The sequence below is a fragment of the Adiantum capillus-veneris genome, chromosome 20 (genome assembly GCF_014529385.1).
Source record: "Adiantum capillus-veneris isolate H3 chromosome 20, ASM1452938v2, whole genome shotgun sequence".
Classification (NCBI taxonomy): Eukaryota; Viridiplantae; Streptophyta; class Polypodiopsida; order Polypodiales; family Pteridaceae; genus Adiantum; species Adiantum capillus-veneris.
In genome coordinates, this window is record NC_140950.1 from 39,762,231 (window position 1) to 39,774,083 (window position 11,853).

Genomic DNA, 11,853 nt, shown 5'->3' on the forward strand with positions numbered 1-11,853 from the left:
AGGTTTAAAGAATCTCTATGACATGGGAGGTCAACTCAACCCCGACAAGTGTCACATAGCGGAGGATGAAGTGATCTTGCTTGGTCACAAGGTTTCCTATAAAGGCATTGGGGTGGATCCTTCAAAGGCAAAGGCTCTTATTGAGCTCCCCTCACCCAAGAGTCTTAAGGAGGTCATCTCTATCATTCAGAAGGTGAAGTATATGTCACGCTTCATTCACTTAGCCTCGGAGTTGCTTCATCCTTTGCAAAAATTGACACAACAAGTAGAATTTGCATGGTCTGATGAGCTTGAAGAGTATTTTTGTAACATTAAAGTCATTTTGTCAGAGCTACCAACACTCATGCCTCCTTGTTGGGAGTACACATTCTTTGTTAGCTCTAGTGCTGGGAAAGAAACAATTGGTACAGTTTTGTTACAACAAGATCCCTATAGTACCAGGATGCGGCCCATCTACTTTGCTAGTAGGGTCATGAATGCTTTAGAGAGAGGCTACACGAAGGCAGAACTCATGATGCTTTCTCTCATGTTTGCGGTGAGAAAGTTTAGATCCTACCTGCTACCAAAACCTTTTGTAATTCTCACTGCAGAAAATTTGTTCCCTTGGGTGTCATCTCAAATGAATCTTAGTACTAGGATCTCAAAGTGGATTATGGAGTTGCAAGAGTTTCAATATGCTTTCAAGGTAGAAGATAGTGTGCGTGCACAATTGGCAGGGATTCTCACTTATAGGGTGCATGAAAAGGAGATTAAGGTGCCTGAAGTAAAGACCCTACCATTGCCACCACCAAAAAGTATTCCTAATGCTTTTACCTTGTTCTTTGATGGAGCTTTTCGCCGAGCCACAGGAAAAGCAGGGGGAGGGCTAGTGTTGCTCAACCCAAGTGGAGAGGTGGTCATGAAAGAGAAGGTCAATCTACCAGGTTCAACTAGCAACAATGAAGCAGAATACGACACACTACTTCATGGTTTGAAGATGTGCATTGGCCAAGGGATAAAACGTCTCATGGTAAAGGGAGATGCACTTCTCATTGTTAAACAGATTTTAGGCATTTGGGCATGCAAGAATGAAAGCTTAAGGACAAAAGTTCATGCCATTCGTAGGATGTTTAATCAGTTTGAAGAAGTGCAACTATATCATATTCCGAGGAAACAAAATGAAGATGCCGATTTACTTGCACAACAAGCAGTTACATGTGTTGAGAGAGAAGTGTAGGTCATCATGGTGGCAGCAGCTGTCAAGAAACCAAGATACCAAGGATTGGAGTCATTGGCTCCCATTATTGGCTACATTTTGGAGGGTGAGTTTCCACAAGACTTCACGAAGGCTCAGAAGAGGAGACTCATGAAGAAGGCGAGCGCATATCTCTTCCTAGAAGGCTCCCTCTATCAAAGAGGGAAGGATCAAGTGTGCAGAAGAGTACCAACTATTGAGGAAATTCCAGCCATTCTAAAAGGTTTGCATGAAGAGGCATGTGGTGGTCATTTTTCCCAAGAATTAACTGTGAAGAAGATTTTGCTTGCGGGGTATGTTTGGCCAAGCTTGCATGTGGATGTTCAACATTGGTGTAAAAGCTGTCACAATTGTCAGATAAATGGAAATAGAAGGTTGGTGCATGGCCCGAGGCAAATAGTGCTTGCAAATGGACCCTTTGAAAAGTGGGGCATTGATGCTATGGGTCCTCTGCCTAGGACAAAAAATGGTAAACTCTACATTCTAGTGGCTGTAGACTATATGACTAGGTGGGTGGAGGCTCAAAGTGTGGCAAGAGTGAATGAGAGGACAGTTAGCAAGTTTGTGTACAATCACATTTGTTGCAGATTTGGCACACCTTTGGAGATTGTTTCTGATAATGGTCCAGGGTTTAGGAAGGGCTTGCTCACAGAAGTTTGTGAAGAGCTTCACATTCTACATCGTCATAGCACACCATACTACCCACAGTCAAATGGTTTGGTGGAGAAGGCTAATGGTGTCATTGCAGGAATCATTAGAAAGATGGTGCAAAACAAGACAAAATTATGGGATGACTTCTTGGATGCTGCCTTGTGGGCATATCGAACCACATATAGGGAAGCCACGGAGTTCACACCATTTCACTTGGTCTATGGTCAAGAGGCTTTGCAGCCTATCGAGCTCAACATTCCAACAATGCGACTTCATGGCAAATCAGCACAAGATGATCAAGAGGTATGGATGGATCGACTTCTTACGTTAGTGGAGCTTGAGTGGAAAAGAGAAGCAGCATACGAGTGCTATAAGAGGAAAGCCACACAGACAAAGGAGAAGCTTGACAAGAAACTGAAGGACAAAGGCATCAATGAAGGGGATCTTGTGCTAAGGTATGACAATCGACTCGATAATCGTTTTGATGCCAAATTTGAAACAAGATGGCAGGGGCCATACATAGTCAAGAAGGATTTCAATTCAAGTTACTATCAACTTATGGACTTGAATGGGAAAGAGCACTCCAGGAAGGTAAACGGCTATCGCTTGAAGCCTTACTTGAGTCACCTTCTACCAAAGGATCTACCAGAGCAAAAGGCAACTATCCCATGTAAGTATTGTTCCATGAAGCATGAGTGTAACACAAACCAAAATTCCAAGGGGACAAACAATGAAGATCTTGTCAAGGACTCTGAAGCACTCTCTTTGGAAAAGATTCTTTATGATGGTACATGAATATACCATCATCCTGGGGGAGGGCTAATGATAGCCGTTTTTTTGGCTCTCTGTGATTGCCATAGTGAGTTATTCCCCCCTATCAAATCACTCAAACAATGTGGTTACCCTCACCCTTTCACTGTATATAGGTGCGTGTGAGTTAGGGGACTTTTCCCATATCTCCTTACTAAAATAAAAAACCCTCAATTAGCTAGCCATTGGGCTAGTTGAGCCAAAAAAATAAAAAAAATAAAAAATATAAGTATATTATGGCCCATGCGTATGTAAATATTTCTTTGTATATAGGGCCTAAATAAAAGATTTTTTCATAATTATTTTGGTATTTATTTTAATATTTCTACCTAGGTGTGTGATATTTATGCTCTGTACATTGCCTCACCATTACGACAATTTTTCTTACCATTTTTCATATTCTTTATTCCATATAGAAATATTTTCATGTAAGCTTCTCTTATATTTGGTGTAACTCCATCCCAACAAAAATCCAAAAAAACTAGTTCTATTTATGTGTATATTTTTTCACTTTTGTGATTTTTCCCTTCTTACATCTATTTTGTTTTTTTTCTAAAAAATTAGAACACCAAAAATATTTATCTTTTTATGGTAGCCTCATAATGAGAGAGATTTATTTTGACCCCTTTATATTTTTTTCACTTAAATTATTTATATTTGACATGTACATATTTTTTAGACCCCTCAATATTTGATTTTCTTAGTTGTACTATTCACTTATATCATGATCTCAACAATATCTTCAATTATAGACCTACCAAATAAGGTCAAGGGTAGGTGGCATGCATACATGCACTATGGAGGGCTCACTCTTGGAGGTATTCAAAAGAATCATCCAAAGAAGGACCCCACAAGGACCTTGTGCAGTGGAAAAAAACGATCGGTTTTGCTGAATTTTTAAAGTTCACTTGCTCTCCGAATTTGAAAGGGTGATACAAACAAAAGTTGTAGCTCGTGGGCTGAACTTTTGCCTCAAATTTTTTCATATTTTTTTGAGCCACGAGCTGTGAGCTATGATTTTATTAGTGGACCCCAGTTTTCCCATGCTATGAAGCCACACTCTCTCTTCCACTTTATCATTTTCCTCTTTCACACACACTTCTCCACTCATCATCCCCACCTCTCTCACCACTCCTCTCTGCACCCTACTCACCTTCTCCTCAACCTTGAAGAATAAGAGAAACCATGGTGAACTCATACCTCCCACACACAATTCCATTCCAAAATTGACCACCTAGTCTCATTTTTCCTCCTCCAAATTACCCATATCTATCAAAAAAACCACAAAATTCAGCCTCTTCTCTTAAAAGACAGCATCATGGTGGCTGATTACTCAGCTTCAATTACCTTGTCTCTCAAGGAAGGTCAAGAGTGGAGAAAAAATGTACCGTCAAAGCTAGTGGACCGTCAACAAGCGTCAAAATTGGCCCTACTCAAGACACTTGGAGCATCAACCTTGTAAGAAATCCACCTTTTCTTACCTCTTAAGAGTTTTTCTTCCTTATTTGTATCCTACATGGATACTCCCATTGTAAATATCCAATTCCATTTGTAAATTATTACTAACTCTACTAACACTAACCCACTATGAAAAGTCCTATCACCTCCATTTCTCTCCTCTCTCTTTCCCCACCAACTTCTTGATAATTCCAAGAAAAAGAAATTAGATAAATTGCTGAAAATCTAACCCAACCATGGTTAGAGGAGTAACCCTAGCCTTCAAAATTGCTATAAAAGGAGGGTGTAGCTAGCACAAAAAGGGGGAAGCCATAAGCAAGAGCACTATGCTATAGCTTGAGAAGCCAAGCTCAACCTCTCTAGAAGGAGCTCTTGAGTGGAAGCTCATTGTCTTATGCATGTGCATGTGTTGTAATAGGGGATTAGCAAGGAAACTCTATGCCATTGTAAGAGAGAGAGTGATCATTCAATTGAGACTAGGAAATCTATCATTTCTCCTACTAGTGTAAGCCCAACATCTGTTGAATCAAGGAGGGTGGATTTGGACTAAGCTTGGATACTTTGTCTCCCTGCCAACGTGAAGTAATGGACAACAATGATGCGTAAGTGTCTTGGTGTTTTTTGTTATGTTCTTGATAGCTTGTCTCTGGTGTTGTCATCAATCTAGCCATAAATCCCACATATTGTAAGAGGGCGACAGGGTGGAGAGGACTCCCCTGGCCTTAAGACATTGATTGGGGTGGCTTTTCTTGTGATGTGTTGTGGTGAAATTTACGCAAGCTATGTTTGAACAAATACTAATCTCACTTTGATTTGTCATGACAGATTTGTAAGAAGGTATTAATGCAACAAGCACCCCCTCCCCCTTTCTCTCTCTTTCTTAAATATATAGTTGTGTTTGCTTGATCATTGCCGATACGTTTCAAAGCAGCCCGAGCTCTCGAGCTCTCTCTCTCTCTCTCTCTCTCTCTCTCTCTCTCTCTCTCTCTCTCTCTCTCTCTCTCTCTCTCTCTCTCTCTCTCTCTCTCTCTCTCTACGCGTCCTAGTTCGCATCCAAAACTAGGTGGTGCCCCAAATTTGTGTAGGGTTAGGTTGCGGGTTTGTGTGTGTGTTTGTTATGTTTTTCCAACCCCAACCCATTGAGTAGCACGGGAGCCTTGAAGGGTGTCTAGAGGTTGCTCTTCTTGTTGCCCGCCCCGGACCGCCTCAGCACATTGAGGTGCATTACCACTATGTCAGGGAGAGGCTCTCAGCAGGAGAGATCAGCTTGGCTTATGTGCCAACACAGGACAACCTTGCAGATCTTTTCACAAAGGCATTGTCTCGTGAGAAGCTTGAAGCTTTCTGCAAAGCTTTGGGCTTACTCCCCTTTGTGGATTGATCCTGTCCTCAGGGCATGGCACTTTTCTTTACTCATGTGCCAGCTCTCGTTCACCGCATCACTCTAGGGGGGATTTGTTACCATATACATGTGGTAGTGTTGTGTGTGAACACACTAGGACCGCCGGGGCATTTTTTCCCTCTTTAGGAGGTTTTTTCTGCCGTGCATTGTATATACACCCATCACTCTAGGGCTATCCATCTTTCCATTGCACACTAAGTAACACACTCTCTATTGTGTGCCTTGAGCTTCCTTCGTCTTCTCCTAGCTGTGTGCGTTTCTCTGCAACCCTAATTCCAACAAATCCCACCGAGGCATGAAATTGAAGGAACAATCAAGAATCCCATAACTGAATTAGAAAAGCAAAGGATAGTGATAAATACCATTGATCAGGCATCTGAGGTTTTCCACCCTATGTTACTAGAGACCTACAGAGAGGATGATGGCTTAGAAGAGCTTTGGAGACAGATACAAGAAGAAAATGAGGCAAACGGGTTGAGTTAGAGAGTCAATCAAACAGTAAGGGGAGGGATGTTTTTCTTCCACCTATTGAGGAGTTCGAGGGAGGATCTCAAGCAGATCTAGTTATTCTCGCATACTGGGAGGATAGAGGATCATTACAATCTTAAGAGAGTCAACCTCAATCTTTGAAAACCTTACTCTCTTAGAACGGAGAGTATGAAGCAAAGTCTGATGTGAAGGTGGTGCCATCTCAAAGACTCTTGTCAAGAAAGTCTATGGACTCTAAAGGCATTAAAAGACATTTTGTCTATGCCTATGACTTGTACTATTACACTAGCAGAGCTTCTTTGAATAAGACCAAACACGTGGGAAACTATTGGAAAATGCTTAAAGAAGTTTGGGGTAAGAAATCCAACATCATAGATTCAAGAAGGGATCCAAGAACTAGAAAAACATCAATGAACACAAGGCCTGTACCATAAACAAGGCTGGAGAGTATTGTGAGGGCGAAGATGGAAATGCTACACTTCCAATAGAATTCCAAAGTGTGACAACCATGGAAATTCTTGATAGTGGAGCTGGTGTTGCTAACACCACCAAGGAAATTTGGAAAAAATGGAGAAAACCAGCCTTGAGGGCTACCGTAATGAAATTGCAACTAGCAGATGGGTACATGGAGAAACCCCTAGGACTTTTTGAGAAAGTGATTGTTACTTCTTGCAACATTCAATATGAGCATACCTTTTCTATAGTTGACTTTGAGAAGAAGAACAATTACAACATCATACTTGAACGACCATTCATGCAACAATTGAAGATGGTTCAAGACTAGGGATATGATCATATATACCTTAGACACATGGAAACCACAATGCGTATAAACCCTAAAGACCATAGTTACAAAGATGTGAACCGAACCCCAATGAAGGAGTTTGATTTAGCTACATTACCAGGATTGGAGCTTCCATCTTGGTTAGGCAAGCCCAGAGAGCTATGGATGTGCGGTGCATCACACTGTGGGAGATTGAAGCGAGAAGAGTGTCTTCTTGAAAGAGCTATCAAATATAAGGAATACATTCATGAACCCTTTCTTGAGGAATCACTAGAGTCATTGGAATGGACTCATATTCTAGCAACCCTAGCTGTGTGTATTTTAGATGGGCCCACAACAACGTTCTATGACAAGGATGGATAGGATGTGGTTCCGTATTTTATGGTCATTGTGGTACAAGGGAAAGAAGAAGAGGTATCCTCGAAACAACCCAAGGGTGATGTTTCATGATTCCCAGAGCATTTTGAATGAGAGGATGACGTAGATGATCGATGCTTTGACAAACCGAGTGAGCAGGAAGAAACGATAGCAGATGTTCGGTTTTACGATTTTCCAAATCTAAAACCTAGACATCAAGAGTGCTACAAAAGAAAGAGAGCTGAAAACAAACTAAGAGAGAACCTTATGCCTAGAAAGAGGGATAAAACGCAGTTTTTGATGCTTGTAGTGCCAAGTACAAGATATCTAGAAGGTTCTCTAAAGCTCAAGATCCAAAAACAAAAGAGATCCTAAGAAACCTCTGAAAACAAACTAGAAAATTGGGATTTGAAACAAAACTCAAACAAACGAAAGAACCAAGGTCAAATGAGTTTTGAGAAACAAAATGGACCAAGGTGGAGAGAAAGAAGAAGTACCGAGAGCTTAAGAAAACTCTCAGGGAAGTATGGACAATGGAAGTAGAAAGCTGGGAAGGAGAAGACAATAAAAATGAAGACATTATGAGTGTGCCATCCCACTACAGAAAATTCACTATTCAAGATCGAAAGGTAGTGATGATGCAACCTCTATGAGAGAAAAAGGACAAGGATTCCTACAATGGGCCTGAGGATGCAAAGAAGATAGACTTGACAGGACCAGGAGAAGAGCCATGACCAGCCTACATAGAAACATTTAATCTGTATGAGTAGAGAAGCTCTCAAGTCTTCTCAAAGAATACAAGGACGTGTTCGCTTGGTCATATAAATACCTGAAAGCAGTAGACCCTACGATATGCTAGCACATGATCCCTTTAAAACTCGATGCAAAGCCTAGCCGACAAAGACCTTACACGTACAATGATATGTTTGCTAAGCACATCAAGGAGGAGATTGATAAATTGAAGGAGGCTGAGTTTATTTACAAAGATAGAACACACTGACTCGGTATCTCCCATTGTGGTAATGCCTGGAAAACTATGAGTGTGTGTGAATCTAAAGAAGATTAATACAGCCATGATAAGTGATACTTATCCCTTAGCTATTACTGACCATGTCTCTAAAATGAGGGGCAGGTAAGTGGGCATACTCCTTCTTAGATAGATTCTCATGATATAACCAGCTCGCACTTGCTCTTGAAGTTCAATGCAAGACAACGTTTGCCATAGAATGGGGTATATATGCATATAGGGTGATGCCTTTTGGCATGACCAATGTCCAAGCAACCTTTCGGAGGTTGATGTCACATGCCTTTAAGGAATACTATGTGTGCACTCTCTCATAATTATGAACATACACATCACCTCAAAAAAGTATTTGAGAAGTGCAGGACTTATAGGATCTGTCTTAACCTAGAAAAGTACGTATTTATGGTTAGACAAGGCAGGATCCTAGTACATATTGTCTTGAAGAATGACATATCTACCTTAGACAAGGTAAAGTAATTTCAAGAGATGCCTAGACCAACCGACACAAAGCAAGTACAATGCTTTATGGAACACTAAGGTTACTACAAGAGGTTTATACACATGTATGCAATCATTGCCAAGCCCTATACAGACTTATAATAGCCTTTGTGTGGACAAATGAGTGTGAGAAATCATTTGAAAAATTAAAGAAAGCACTCATATCATCTACAATATTGAAAGCACCAGACTGGGAGAAGATGCTTCATGTTCATATCGATGCTTCGGCATTTGCTATTGGATGCATCTTGGCCCATCCAGTATAAGGAAATATGGATTTCCCAGTCTGTTATGCAAGTTAGCAACTTAACAATGCTGAAAATAACTACACAACCACGGAGAGCAAAGGGCTAGGAATGATATATGGTGTTAAGAAATTCCGGCATTATCTCCTTGCAAACAAGTTTGTGTTTTTCACCAATCATCAAGCCCTATTATACCTCGTAAACAAACCATCTAATACCAAAATAATTGTACGATGGTTTATCATATTGCTCGAGTTTGATTTTACTGTCGTGGTTAAAAAAGGGAAGGCACATCTACGGGTAGATCACATTTCCTGATTGCCAAACAAAGAAGCTCCAAAAGGGGTAGACGATAGCATCCCGGATGCATATCTTTTAAAAGTTGAAATGATACCAAAATGGTCTTAGGGGATAGTCAATTTGCTATCCTATGGGAGTGAGTTCGATGGAATGGGTCAAGAAATTGAAAAACGAATGGTTTGATAATCAAGGTATTTCCAATTACTTCGTAGACGTTTGTATCATTTAGGCTCAGATAACATTTTATGATTATGCATAAGTCCAAAAGAGTACGACTTTTATATTTTGGAAGCACATGTTCAGGACTTAGCATTTCATTACTTGCAAACAAAAACACACAACCGCTTGAAACAGTTAGGAGTTTATTGGCCAAATATCTGTGTTGATATTCAAGAGTACATTACTAATATGCAACATGCAGGTCAAACCACCGATAGAACATGCTACACTGTTTCAGGTAACCATTGCACCAAAATGGAGCCAATATATACTTGACTACCTGACAACAAGAAAGTTTCCTGAAAATATCTCTAGAGCATGGCAAAGGGCCATAGAAATAGAGGTTCAAGATTTTGCACTAATTGAAAATCACCTAAATAAGAGAGGAAAGGACAATCAGCTCAAGTGACAATCCTAGAGTAGGCGCAAGAAGGACTCAGTGGAGGCCATTTTTTACGGGATAAGACGGGAAAAAAATTCTTGACCGCTGGAATATGCTGGCCTATATTACACATGGACGTCGACAAATATGTTAAGAGATGTGATGTGTACCAATGTACCAAAGTGCCAATAAGAAGAGATGAGATTCCCTTAAGTCCAATGATGGGATCCAGAGCATTTGCTAAGTGGGGTATAGACTTTGTTGGACCAATTTCACCCCCAACTTATAGATCTCATGCCCAATATATCATTGTGGCTATGGACTATCTCAAAAATGGGCTGAAGCTAAGGCTACATAGAAAGCACATGCAAGGACCACTTCATAGTTTCTATATGAAAATGTCTTCATTAGATATAGTTTACCCATAGAAATTGTCAGTGATCGTGGCACACATTTTATTAATGAAGTTATTGAAAATATTCTAGACGAATTCATGGTAGTTCACAGGAAGTCTGCTCCATATCATCCACAGGCTAATGGACAGATTGAAGCTACAAATAAGACCCTATGCACTGTCTTGACCAAAATAGTATCAGAGTCACGAGCAGATTGGGACCAACATTTACACACTACACTATGGGCTTATAGGGTAGCCTACAAAACATATATTGGAACAACACCGTACAACATGGTGTTTGGCCTTAATGCGATCTTGCCAATGGAGTTGCCGATCCCAGCACTAAAAGTAGCTAAACAACTTGAATGGAAATTCCATGAATTGTCTTCAAGAGTCGATGACCTAGAGAAACTAGATAAGCTTCACTTGAAAGCTATAGCTTCAATCTACGCTCAGAAAAGAAGACAAAATGATTTTTTTAATAAGCATGTATGCCCAAAAGAGTTTAAAATAGGAGACTATGTCTTGGTTTATACATTGAACAACATGCAAAAAAAATTTAAAAGCGAGGGATGGGATCCTTGGTGATCAACAATATCTCACCAAGTGGGGCTGTCAAGCTTGTTACATTGGATGGTGAAGAAATGCCTAGCTGGATTAATGGTTGTCGGCTTAAAAAGTATCATCTACCACTAACCCAGAACATGCTTCAACAAATACATGCAAAAAAGAAATGATCTCAAAAAAAGCAGCGCATAGTCAAAGAAGCTCAAGACGAAGCCAAGGAGCACATGGCAAAACAAAAGCTTCTACAACAGCATTAACAAGGACCACCACTACGAGTCAATGTAATCAAGGTAAATTTTTTTGAAGAGGAGCATATGGTGGATCCTTCAATAAAAATCAAGCTTGGAGGCAATCACTTGGAGGCCAGTGCAATCCTAGATTCTAGAGCTCAAAGAAAATCTTATTTCCTACAGCCTATACAAGCAGCTTACACTTGAGAAAGAGCTTCAACCAGCACATCAAGACATTCAAAGTTATTGTGAGCATTCAATCAAGGCAATGGGATGGACGGTGATACATGTGCAGATTAATATATCTCTATCCGTGTAAGTTTTATGTGTGGTAGAAGATAAGCCCGCATAACATCCATTATTTCTTGGTCAACCATGGCAAAGAAAGTACAATGTATAGATTGATTGGAGCTATGATATAGTCAACATTCAACATATGAAAGAAAATCAAGTGGTTTCATTTGCTACAGAACCAGACCACAAACTAGCGATAACGGACCTAAAAGCTAACGGCAAACAACCCTTCCCTACAACAGATCAACAATGGATTCCAAAGAGCACAACAAAAGAGGTTACCAAACCAGTGTAGAGCCGAGCACCGAGAGTAGTCCAAGGGATCAATCCGGAAAACCCACCAGGCAACAGCCACTACTGCAGCCACAATCAACATCTAAGCAAGTCTAGGCTAAGAAGGCAGAGGTTGCACAATTTAAAAAGACCAAGCTTACAACTACCTCAATAACAACAAATGGTAAACCCCAAAAAAAACTCAATGGTACAATCAGGGATGGGTTTCATGCACAAAG